This window comes from Coregonus clupeaformis, unplaced genomic scaffold (assembly GCF_020615455.1).
Source record: "Coregonus clupeaformis isolate EN_2021a unplaced genomic scaffold, ASM2061545v1 scaf1328, whole genome shotgun sequence".
Lineage (NCBI taxonomy): Eukaryota > Metazoa > Chordata > Actinopteri > Salmoniformes > Salmonidae > Coregonus > Coregonus clupeaformis.
Genome location: NW_025534782.1, coordinates 95,120 through 104,225, shown reverse-complemented (window position 1 = coordinate 104,225; position 9,106 = coordinate 95,120). Strand labels below are relative to the sequence as shown.

General features: G+C 40.2%; 1 pseudogene; it reads right to left on the bottom strand.

Moving 5' to 3' along the window:
- Positions 1 to 5,315: 5,315 nt before the first annotated feature.
- On the bottom strand, positions 5,316 to 5,495 carry LOC121563096 (annotated as a pseudogene).
- Positions 5,496 to 9,106: the final 3,611 nt, after the last annotated feature.

Here is a 9,106-nt window from a genome sequence, read left to right as displayed (position 1 = left end):
AATGACCCTTTGATTAAAGTCAGGAATGTCCCTGACAAGTTTCTTCTCCATGGAGAGCATGGCCAGAGCGTTCAGGCGATCCTGTGTCATGCTGTTTCTCAGGAAGGTCTTGATCCTTTTCAGTGTAGAGAAGCACCTTTCTGACTCAGCAGTTGTCATGGGTGTGGTGATGAGGATCTTGAGGAGGCTGGCAGTCTCTGTGAAAGTGCTCTGAAGGTTGTTCTCCATGAAGAACTGGTACAGGGGCACTGCACCACTACAAGCCTTGAACTCACTGTTCTCATAGATGAGGGACAGTTCGGTTTTGAGCTTGGCCTTGTTCAACATGGGGTACGCCTCCACGGTTGTTTCAAGCGCTGTATCGGGGAACTTCACACTGTGTTGTGGGAACAACTCTCCGTGCAATAGTGTTGCGCTGATGAGGTGCTGGGTGAAGGAGAACCTCTCTTTGGCATGACTCAGGATGGTATCACATACCTGTAAAAGATACATCATCAGCTTTAATTTGCAATTAAGCTATTTTGATGCAAGTGATCCTGACTGACACATGCCTATGTCCAACTCGAGTATATGATTACCAAGGTGCTGATTGTTCAGGGTTTTGGCTACATACTACCAGGCCTGAAAAAAGTTCTAGGGGGGAAACACTGACAATTACATCACAACTTACCTCTATAGCCAACCTCTGTTGTTCTCCTGGTCCCAGCATCCTCCGTCGCTTGATGGGCTGTTGCTGCTCGTCAGATGCGCTGTCCCCACACAAAGAGGGAATTGAGGCCCTGGGTCCAAAAAATAGAGTTTAATTTGATAACTTGCAATCAGACTTCTTAACTCACTGTAATTCCCCCTCAACACACAACCAGTGACTTATATATATATATATATATATAGACAGACAGACAGACAGACAGACAGACAGACAGACAGACAGACAGACAGACAGACAGACAGACAGACAGACAGACAGACAGACAGACAGACAGATAGTGTGTATATACACACAAACTATGTCTAGTAACTGCTTTTAACCTGTGATGTACATAATTAACTGATGTTATTACGTTTTAAAGCCTTTTTCTATTACATTTGTGAGAGGGATGCAACATCATTTTGTTCTGCTGTTCACTTAGCAATAAAGTTAATATTCAATAACAACTAGGCCTCTTCTAGAAATTGACCTGGTGGACACCTGAATAATTATTACAAACTGTGTAGTACTTTCCTGCATTATTATCAACGTCTGATTGTGTCTTCTCTTTCCTTTTAAAATACTAAAACAAATATAATTGTGACGGCTCTATGATAATCACTCACTTTGATGACCAGACAATTTAGGCTTTTTAGTGAACTATTCTCTTCGCCATTAATATATTAACTTTATGAAGACAGGGTTATTTCCTCTTCTGCAGCTGGCTGTTCACATTTGGCATGATTTTAAAGCCAGGAAAAACAGAAACCTGTCTTGCTTACACCCCCGCCTCTCGACAGTCGGGCATCATTCCAGTGTTATCATCGCGCTGTGGACGTCGTTACGACAAGCACCAACTGGCAGTGGGTGGAAACGTCAGTCGTCTCGTCAGCTTGAATGGCGATAAAATCAGCACTCTTTACTTCCTCCAGGATGTAATCCTTAAGCACTGACAGCATACAGTCCAACAGCTCGTTCTGTATCGTCTTTGACGTGCCCTTAAAAACGGTAGCTGTCTTCAGGTGCTCCTCCAGCACACTGTCGAGGGAGGCAACAAAATCCACTAAGCCCCGGAAAATGCCGGGGTTGTCCGAGGAGTCAGTCTCCTCGTGCCCACGCAAGGCCAACTCAAAAGCCCCACAGAACTTCACACAATCGATAATTTTGGATAGAATGTGCCTGTTTTTATCCACCTCCTCATTGTGTTTCCTCACCGCAATCCTGTGGCCGTCATCCAGCTGCGTAGCAATGTTCACCCTTCCTAATACAGCTAGCTTTACAGAGTTGTCCATGTGTGCCCTGGTGTTCTCATGTTTCTTTACCTTCTCTGACAGGTGCTTCATATCCCTCACTCCGGTACCTGTCCATGCTGAATCTGACCCCGTCGTTTTAAAAAGCAAGAACGGAAAGCAAAATAAAGCATTAGCATCAGTGCACCCAGCTAGCCAAGCCTTCCTGGTGTACCAGCTACGGGAGAAGCCGCGCATATACTGCTTCCCTTTCTCGCTAGCCTGCTGTCTGATTGAGAGGTCAGGTTGATCTGGGCCCAGCTCTTTCACCCGAACTTTCTCTGACAAAGTTCTCCTCTCAAACGGATCTTGGAGGAGAGATTTCACCGAGTTAGGGTTGGGTCTTGGAGGAGTAACGTTTGCGCTCGCCATTGTCGTCTAGTAAAAATGGCGCCACTGGAGCCCGGTCCTTATTTTATCAGGGGCGAGCTTGGGGCGATAAAATAATCGCCCTCCTTGGATTCGATTTAAGATCGCTGATTGTCTACATTTTATGTCATACATTCATATCTTAAATTAGCAATTGGCTTAACTGCTACGTAGACCCGCCTCCTCGGGGCACTTTCTGTATCGCCCAGAGCTGACGAGGCGTTTGACAGGCAGAGGAAAGGTTGCGAATATGATTTTCTATCATATCTTACACATATTACTGTGTGCATTCCATATTTCAAACACACAAATATTGACATACTGATGTTTTTATTATTATTATTATTATTATTTTTATTTATTTTTTATTTTATTTTTTTAAATAATTGTATTTAAGGGGGCGGCGCCCTAGCGCCCTCTATCGGCCAGCCGCCACTGGAGACATGTTTAATTTGAGAAGAATGGATGAACTTTTTCAATGCTAGTTAAGGATACTATAGTCAGCACGTTTCACATTGGATTTATTAACGACAAAAAGGTAAGACCTGTTTTTAATTCTAGTGCTACACTGCACTGCCCAAACAAGGTTGTTAGCTAGCTAGCGAACATCTGCTCTGGTCCAACGTTAAACCAACTCTGAAGTTCAGACATTCAAAGTTCCTCCATAGAAGCCGCTCCTCTGTAGGTATAATTCTGTGGGCCTAATTCAGATAATGCAGGTCATAATACGATGCCCAGCTCTTCAATGCAAGCATCCTCTATCCTCTAACGAGCTCTCCACACCCGCAAAATGTCGCACCTTACACTGTGATTGGCAGCACAGTGTGCTCTGAATGATTTTCTTACACAGATACTCTGTGGTGTGCTAGTGTATTTATTCTCCCACTTGGATGTCACTTCCACAAACTTTAAATTGAGGGCCAGGTTGTCAGGATGGGTAATGTACTGTACACATTAATTACAAGTACTCCCAAAGATACACTTCATTTTAAATAGCTAAATCCTGTGTAACAACTAGTAATTACATTGTACTTGGCTAACATTACATGTACTATGCTTTGAAATAGTGTCTTATTCTTCATCTGGGATTTGGATTTGTAAAATGTATTATAAAATGTATATAATATGTCTGATCAGGCTCAGGTAGCATCAGGTTTGTATTTTCATGCTGATCAAAGCTATAATCAAATCCAGACATTTATAAGCGTTATAATGCTTTTGAATGACACTTCCGGTTTTGGCGGAAAATACCGGGTTACCCGGGAGAAGAGTGATTTATTCTCGGGATGGAACATTTGTATAATATCGAGGAAATATTAAACCCTGATGCGCATACCAGTTGATTCACAAGACACCAACTAAGTAACTTACATATGCGGTATCTTCATTAGGCCTAATGGCATTTCATGTCCATGATAGGAAGTTTGTTGTAGTGACTCAGTAAGGCTAATTGTAAAAGTAACCCTCTAAAGTGCCATGTTTGTACAGTTTATTATGTGGAGGAAACATTTAGGCAGCCAGGACCATACACCAGGACCGCTCCGTAGGCCGCACTGTAGGCCTAGCTCTTACTGCAGTCCAGTGCCATGGACATCTTTGAAGTTTGGCCTCTAGTAATTTAGGACGGCAACTTTATGAAGGCATCCTCACCCTGGTCTTATCGTACAAGGCTCTACATGTAAAATAAAAACAGGCTATCTTTATTGTTCACGTTATTTGCGTTGAATATGTATTGAAGTCAAGTGGTTCAACATTAAAATATAGTAGGATGGACCACACAGGACTGCTAAAATGCGACGGTCGGTGGAACACTTGCGCCACCAAGTGGACAATTGCTTCAGTTCCCTTGTGGCATCAACGCTACCAGAGATATGTGATATAAGATCAAATGTTATGTCAATATTATTATCTCTAAATTGATTCCCCCCACCCGTATTTCATATATTATTATTCAGATTTAGCTGTTAATCTGGATTTAATTTATAAACGCTTTCTGTCATTTCCGATTGGATGTCAGATAACCACGTGACTTCCGAACCTACCAATGTGTTACTTTGTCAAAAGTGGTTATTCCCAACGTTGATCAACTCCCAATCTATGCCAAGATTTTTTTAATCTTTGATATTTGGCGGACAGTTTACAGAGCTACGTTTTGTGTAACCGTCATCGAATTTGACGTGTCCGAGAATCGGACCTATCTCCCGAAAGCATTGCAGTTTCGCTTCTTGGCTAAGATGAAGTGTAGTATCTGGAGTACAAGTTTTTATTGACCACAGATAGTCGATGCGAGAGGCTCTGGTGCCATCACCACAATTTTTGTTTTAGATTCCGTCTCTCACAGTTGAAGTGTACCTATGATATAAATTACAGACCTCTACATGCTTTGTAAGTAGGAAAACCTGCAAAATCGGCAGTGTATCAAATACTTGTTCTCCCCACTGTACATGTCAACTGCGTATATTTGAATCTTGTGAAATAGCAGGCCTATCAAATAATGACTTCAGACAAATACATCAGATAACGTTACCGGTATGTGAGGCAGTTCATGTTACCAGTACATGACTTTAGCACATTTAATAGTTTATACTGTATAGTCTTCCAGTGTATATATTTCCAATCATAACAATTGTCTTCTTTTTGTTAAACTACTTTATTACTTAGCTATTTGTGTATATTTTTGATCATGTGTATTGCACTGTTGAGGAGAGCTTGCAAGTAAGCATTTCACTGTACCATTTACACCCTGTATCCTGTGGAGGTGACGAATAAACTTTGATTAGAAGATTAATGCACCATTGATATCAGCTATCATAGTCAAGATAACGGTGACTGACTTGACCAGCACTCTCTAGCCATCATTGACATTGAGATGAACTTGCTCAAATGTGAAAATTCAAAATACATCACGATCCTAACTAATTAAAACGAAGCATCTGCGTTATCTCTGCATGATTTATTTTCACAATGAGAGGGGGTGCACCGTTCCTGGAGGTACTGCAATACCAGGTCGATGCGTGGAGTGGACGGAGCAAGCCCCTATTCCATCTCCCTGTTCCAAAAATCAATTTAATATATAGTCCCCAGATAGGGGACGTATCAGATATTAAACTGATAAGAACAGATATTTATTTTTTTTTTGGAAAAATAATGTTTATTTTCATTTCACATTAAAATACAAGTACAAATTCAGTGCATAACGTTGTACATAACATGGGTTTACAAAAACAGTACCTTAACCGTATAAAAATAGCGAAACTCCTAAAAAAAAGTGCTGTTCTGAGGAACCTGACCAGCTAAAAGGCCAACATTCAAGAGATGCATGTAAACAATTGCCTCTAACAATCTCCCAAAGCTGATCTTTCAAAGGAATAAAAACTATTATAGAAATAAAAACATACAGATATACCAAAGGGAACTCTGAATAAACCTCAGTGTATATTGAATATTTACAAAGACTTAGCCTACATTTCAATTTAAACAACAGAATACAGTTATACATAGGCCTATATATAGGCTATAAAAAACGTTTACAAAGAAGGGGTTATCTCTTTCCATCTATATTTAACAGATGTGATGCCCCACTTATCTATTTCGAATTGTATTTTTTTCCAAATTTCTTGTTTTATAAATTTAACCAATTCAGTCGGTGACCACTTGAGGGTGTCATTGACCGCACCACATCTGGCCTCCCAAAGTTTGGTCTTGATAAGGGACACCAGAGTCACTAATTCTAATAATTGCACCTTTTCCACATTTTTTAGTTCAAATTTGGCTACCCCTTCATAATCAATGTTTTTTAAAATATTAAAATATTTTTTAAATTTTCTTCCAAACTATTTGGGCAAAAGAGCATTCCCATAAAACATGGGGAATTGTTTCAATTGCGAAACAGTTGTCCCTGGGACAAAATTTATTCAGGGTCAAATTATGATCATATAATGTTGAACGGACCGGAAGACGTCTGTGTAAAACAAGCCAATTAAAATCTTTCAGTCTGTTGTCTAAACCTTTTAATTGTGCCCGTAGCCAGGTGGAAGGTGATATTGGTAATCGGTCTCTAGGACAACAATTTTTTATCAATTTCACATATAGCAGTCTGTGGTTGATTACATTTTCTTTTACTTTGCAGACAGGGTTTTTCCTTGCCCATTCAACTATTTTCTTAAAATGTAATGGGATAATTTCAGCTTTTGGCTTACTATTATCCCACTCCACCATAAACCTTAACGGTATGGACAGCCAGAATTTGATTAATATATGACATTTATGTACCGAAGACGACAAAAGACAACAAACGTTTGAGTAGAACAACGCATCTAGTTTGAGAGGAATATGAGGGAAATCCCTTCCACCAGCCTCTATAGGCTGGTACATCCCATCTCTCCGGATGTACTCATATCCCCCCCAAAAGAAATTAAACAGTACACGTATGAACATTTTCCTTAGAGACACCGGCATGGGAAACACATATGCAAGGTGGAGTAATGAAGGCAGAATGTCCGCCTTCAGCACTAACACCTTGCCACTAAAAGATATTCGCCTCACTTTCCACAGTCCCAATCTTTTATTAAGCGAAAGTAGTTTTTCTTTCCAATTAACCATGTCATCTTTAATTTCATTTCCGAAAGATATCCCGAGCACTACCATTGGTCCTGTGCACACAGTCAAACCACATAACGATCAGATCTCCATTTCCACTGTCCCATATATTTTATTTCTGTTTTATTCTTGTTAATCCTAGACCCGGAGGCAACAGAGAACTCATCAATGACTTTGATAACCTCTTTCAAGCTCAGGTCGTCTTGTAAATATAAAATGGTGTCGTCCGCGTATTGCGAAATTTTTAGAATATCCCCTCCAGGTAATATAATGCCTTTGATGTTGTAATTTGTCCTAATTGCACATGCGAAAGGTTCAATATATAAAACATACAATAGCGCAGAGAGAGGGTCCCCCCTGTCTGACACCTCGTAATTGCTTGATTACATTTCCAATATTCCCATTAATATTTACTCTGCTTCCCACATTACTATAAAGAATTTTTACCCATTTCATAAAATTCTTTCCAAAACCACATTTTTTCAGAACTCTAAACAAAAACTCATGGTTTACCATGTCAAAGGCTTTTTCCTGGTCCAAATTTACAGTAATAGCTGGCAGGTGCCTTTCCTCTAAATATGCTTGAACGTCTCTGTGCAATTGCAAGTTCCAGGTTAACTTTCTCCCTACCACACCACATGTTTGGTCTAAACCAACAACATATGCCATGGCAGAAGACAGACGATTAGTTATGGCTTTACTTAATAATTTATAGTCTACACACAACATTGTTAAAGGTCTCCAATTTGCTAGTGTCTTGGGGTCTCCTTTTTGTAAAGTAGCGAGATTACCCCCTCGCACATTGAACCTCCCATATGCTCCAAACCAAAAATAACTCTAAATACTTCCAAAAGATGACATCCAATTAAATCCCAAAAACTATGTAAAACTCTTTAGAGAGCCCATCCACTCCTGGTACTTTGTTATCTTTCATGCTCTTCAGTGTCATATATATTTCATCTAAATTCAATTCCCCTTCTAATTGGTCTCTAATATCTAAAGGTATCTGCACATCCACACATTTAAAAAAAGTAGTCCCCTTCTCATAATTAATTGTTTGCTTTTGGAATAGCTGAGAAAAGTGCTGGGTAGCGACACCAAGCATGCCATCTCCACGACACATCATAAAATTTATCCGGTGTGTTTTGTTGCAGACAGTGCACATCGTCTGCTGTCAGCCGTAGAGGTCCAAAAAGAACGTCCTTTCCAAAATCAACTCTTTCCATCAACTTTTCTTTTCCAGTCCATTGAAAACGCAGCGTGTTCTTCAGTCCGGCGGCTGCCGACTGTGACGTGGACGATGACGACAGCGTTCCACCTTCAGGATATCCTTGGTACTGCAACTTGATCTTGATCTTAGCCAAAAGGCCGAGAAGCAATACCGCAATGCTTTCGGGAGGAAGGTGTCGTTCACCGACACGTCAAATTCGATGACGGTTACACAAAAATCTTGTCATACATTAGGAGTTGATCAACGTTGGGAATAACCACTTTTGACTGTTACAAAGTAACAAATTGGTAGGTTGGTAAGTCACGTGGTCATATACCCTCCAATCGGAAATGACAGAAAGCGTTTATAAATTAAATCCAGATTAACAGCTAAATCGAAATAATAATATATTAAATACCGGTGGGGGAATCAATTTAGAGATAATAATATTGACATAACATTTGATCTTATATCAAATATCTCTGGTAGCGTTGACGCCACAAGAGAACTGAAGCAATTATCCACTTGGTTGCGCAAGTGTTCCACCGACCGTCGCGTTTTCCAAGCAGTCCTGTGTGGTCCATCCAACTACATTTGAATGTTGAACCACTTGACTTCAATACATCATCAACGCAAATAATATGAACAATAAAAACAGCCTGTCATTATTTTATATGTCTGTAGAGTGTTGTAGTAAATATATTATTTGTCGTAGCAAATATATTTGTTATGTTGTAAGATGTTGTGCAAAGACCTATTTAGGTCAGGACCTTGTTTTCAATAAATGCTGTTCCTGATGCAAGAACAGAGGACAAAGGAGAACACCATTGTCACCAGATGGCCTAATCTTAAAGGAGTGTGATAACAGGACAATCAGTTCCTCCTCGGCCCCCACTTGTTGCTTCTCAAGGGTTTCCCTTGAGACACACACACACACACACACACACACAC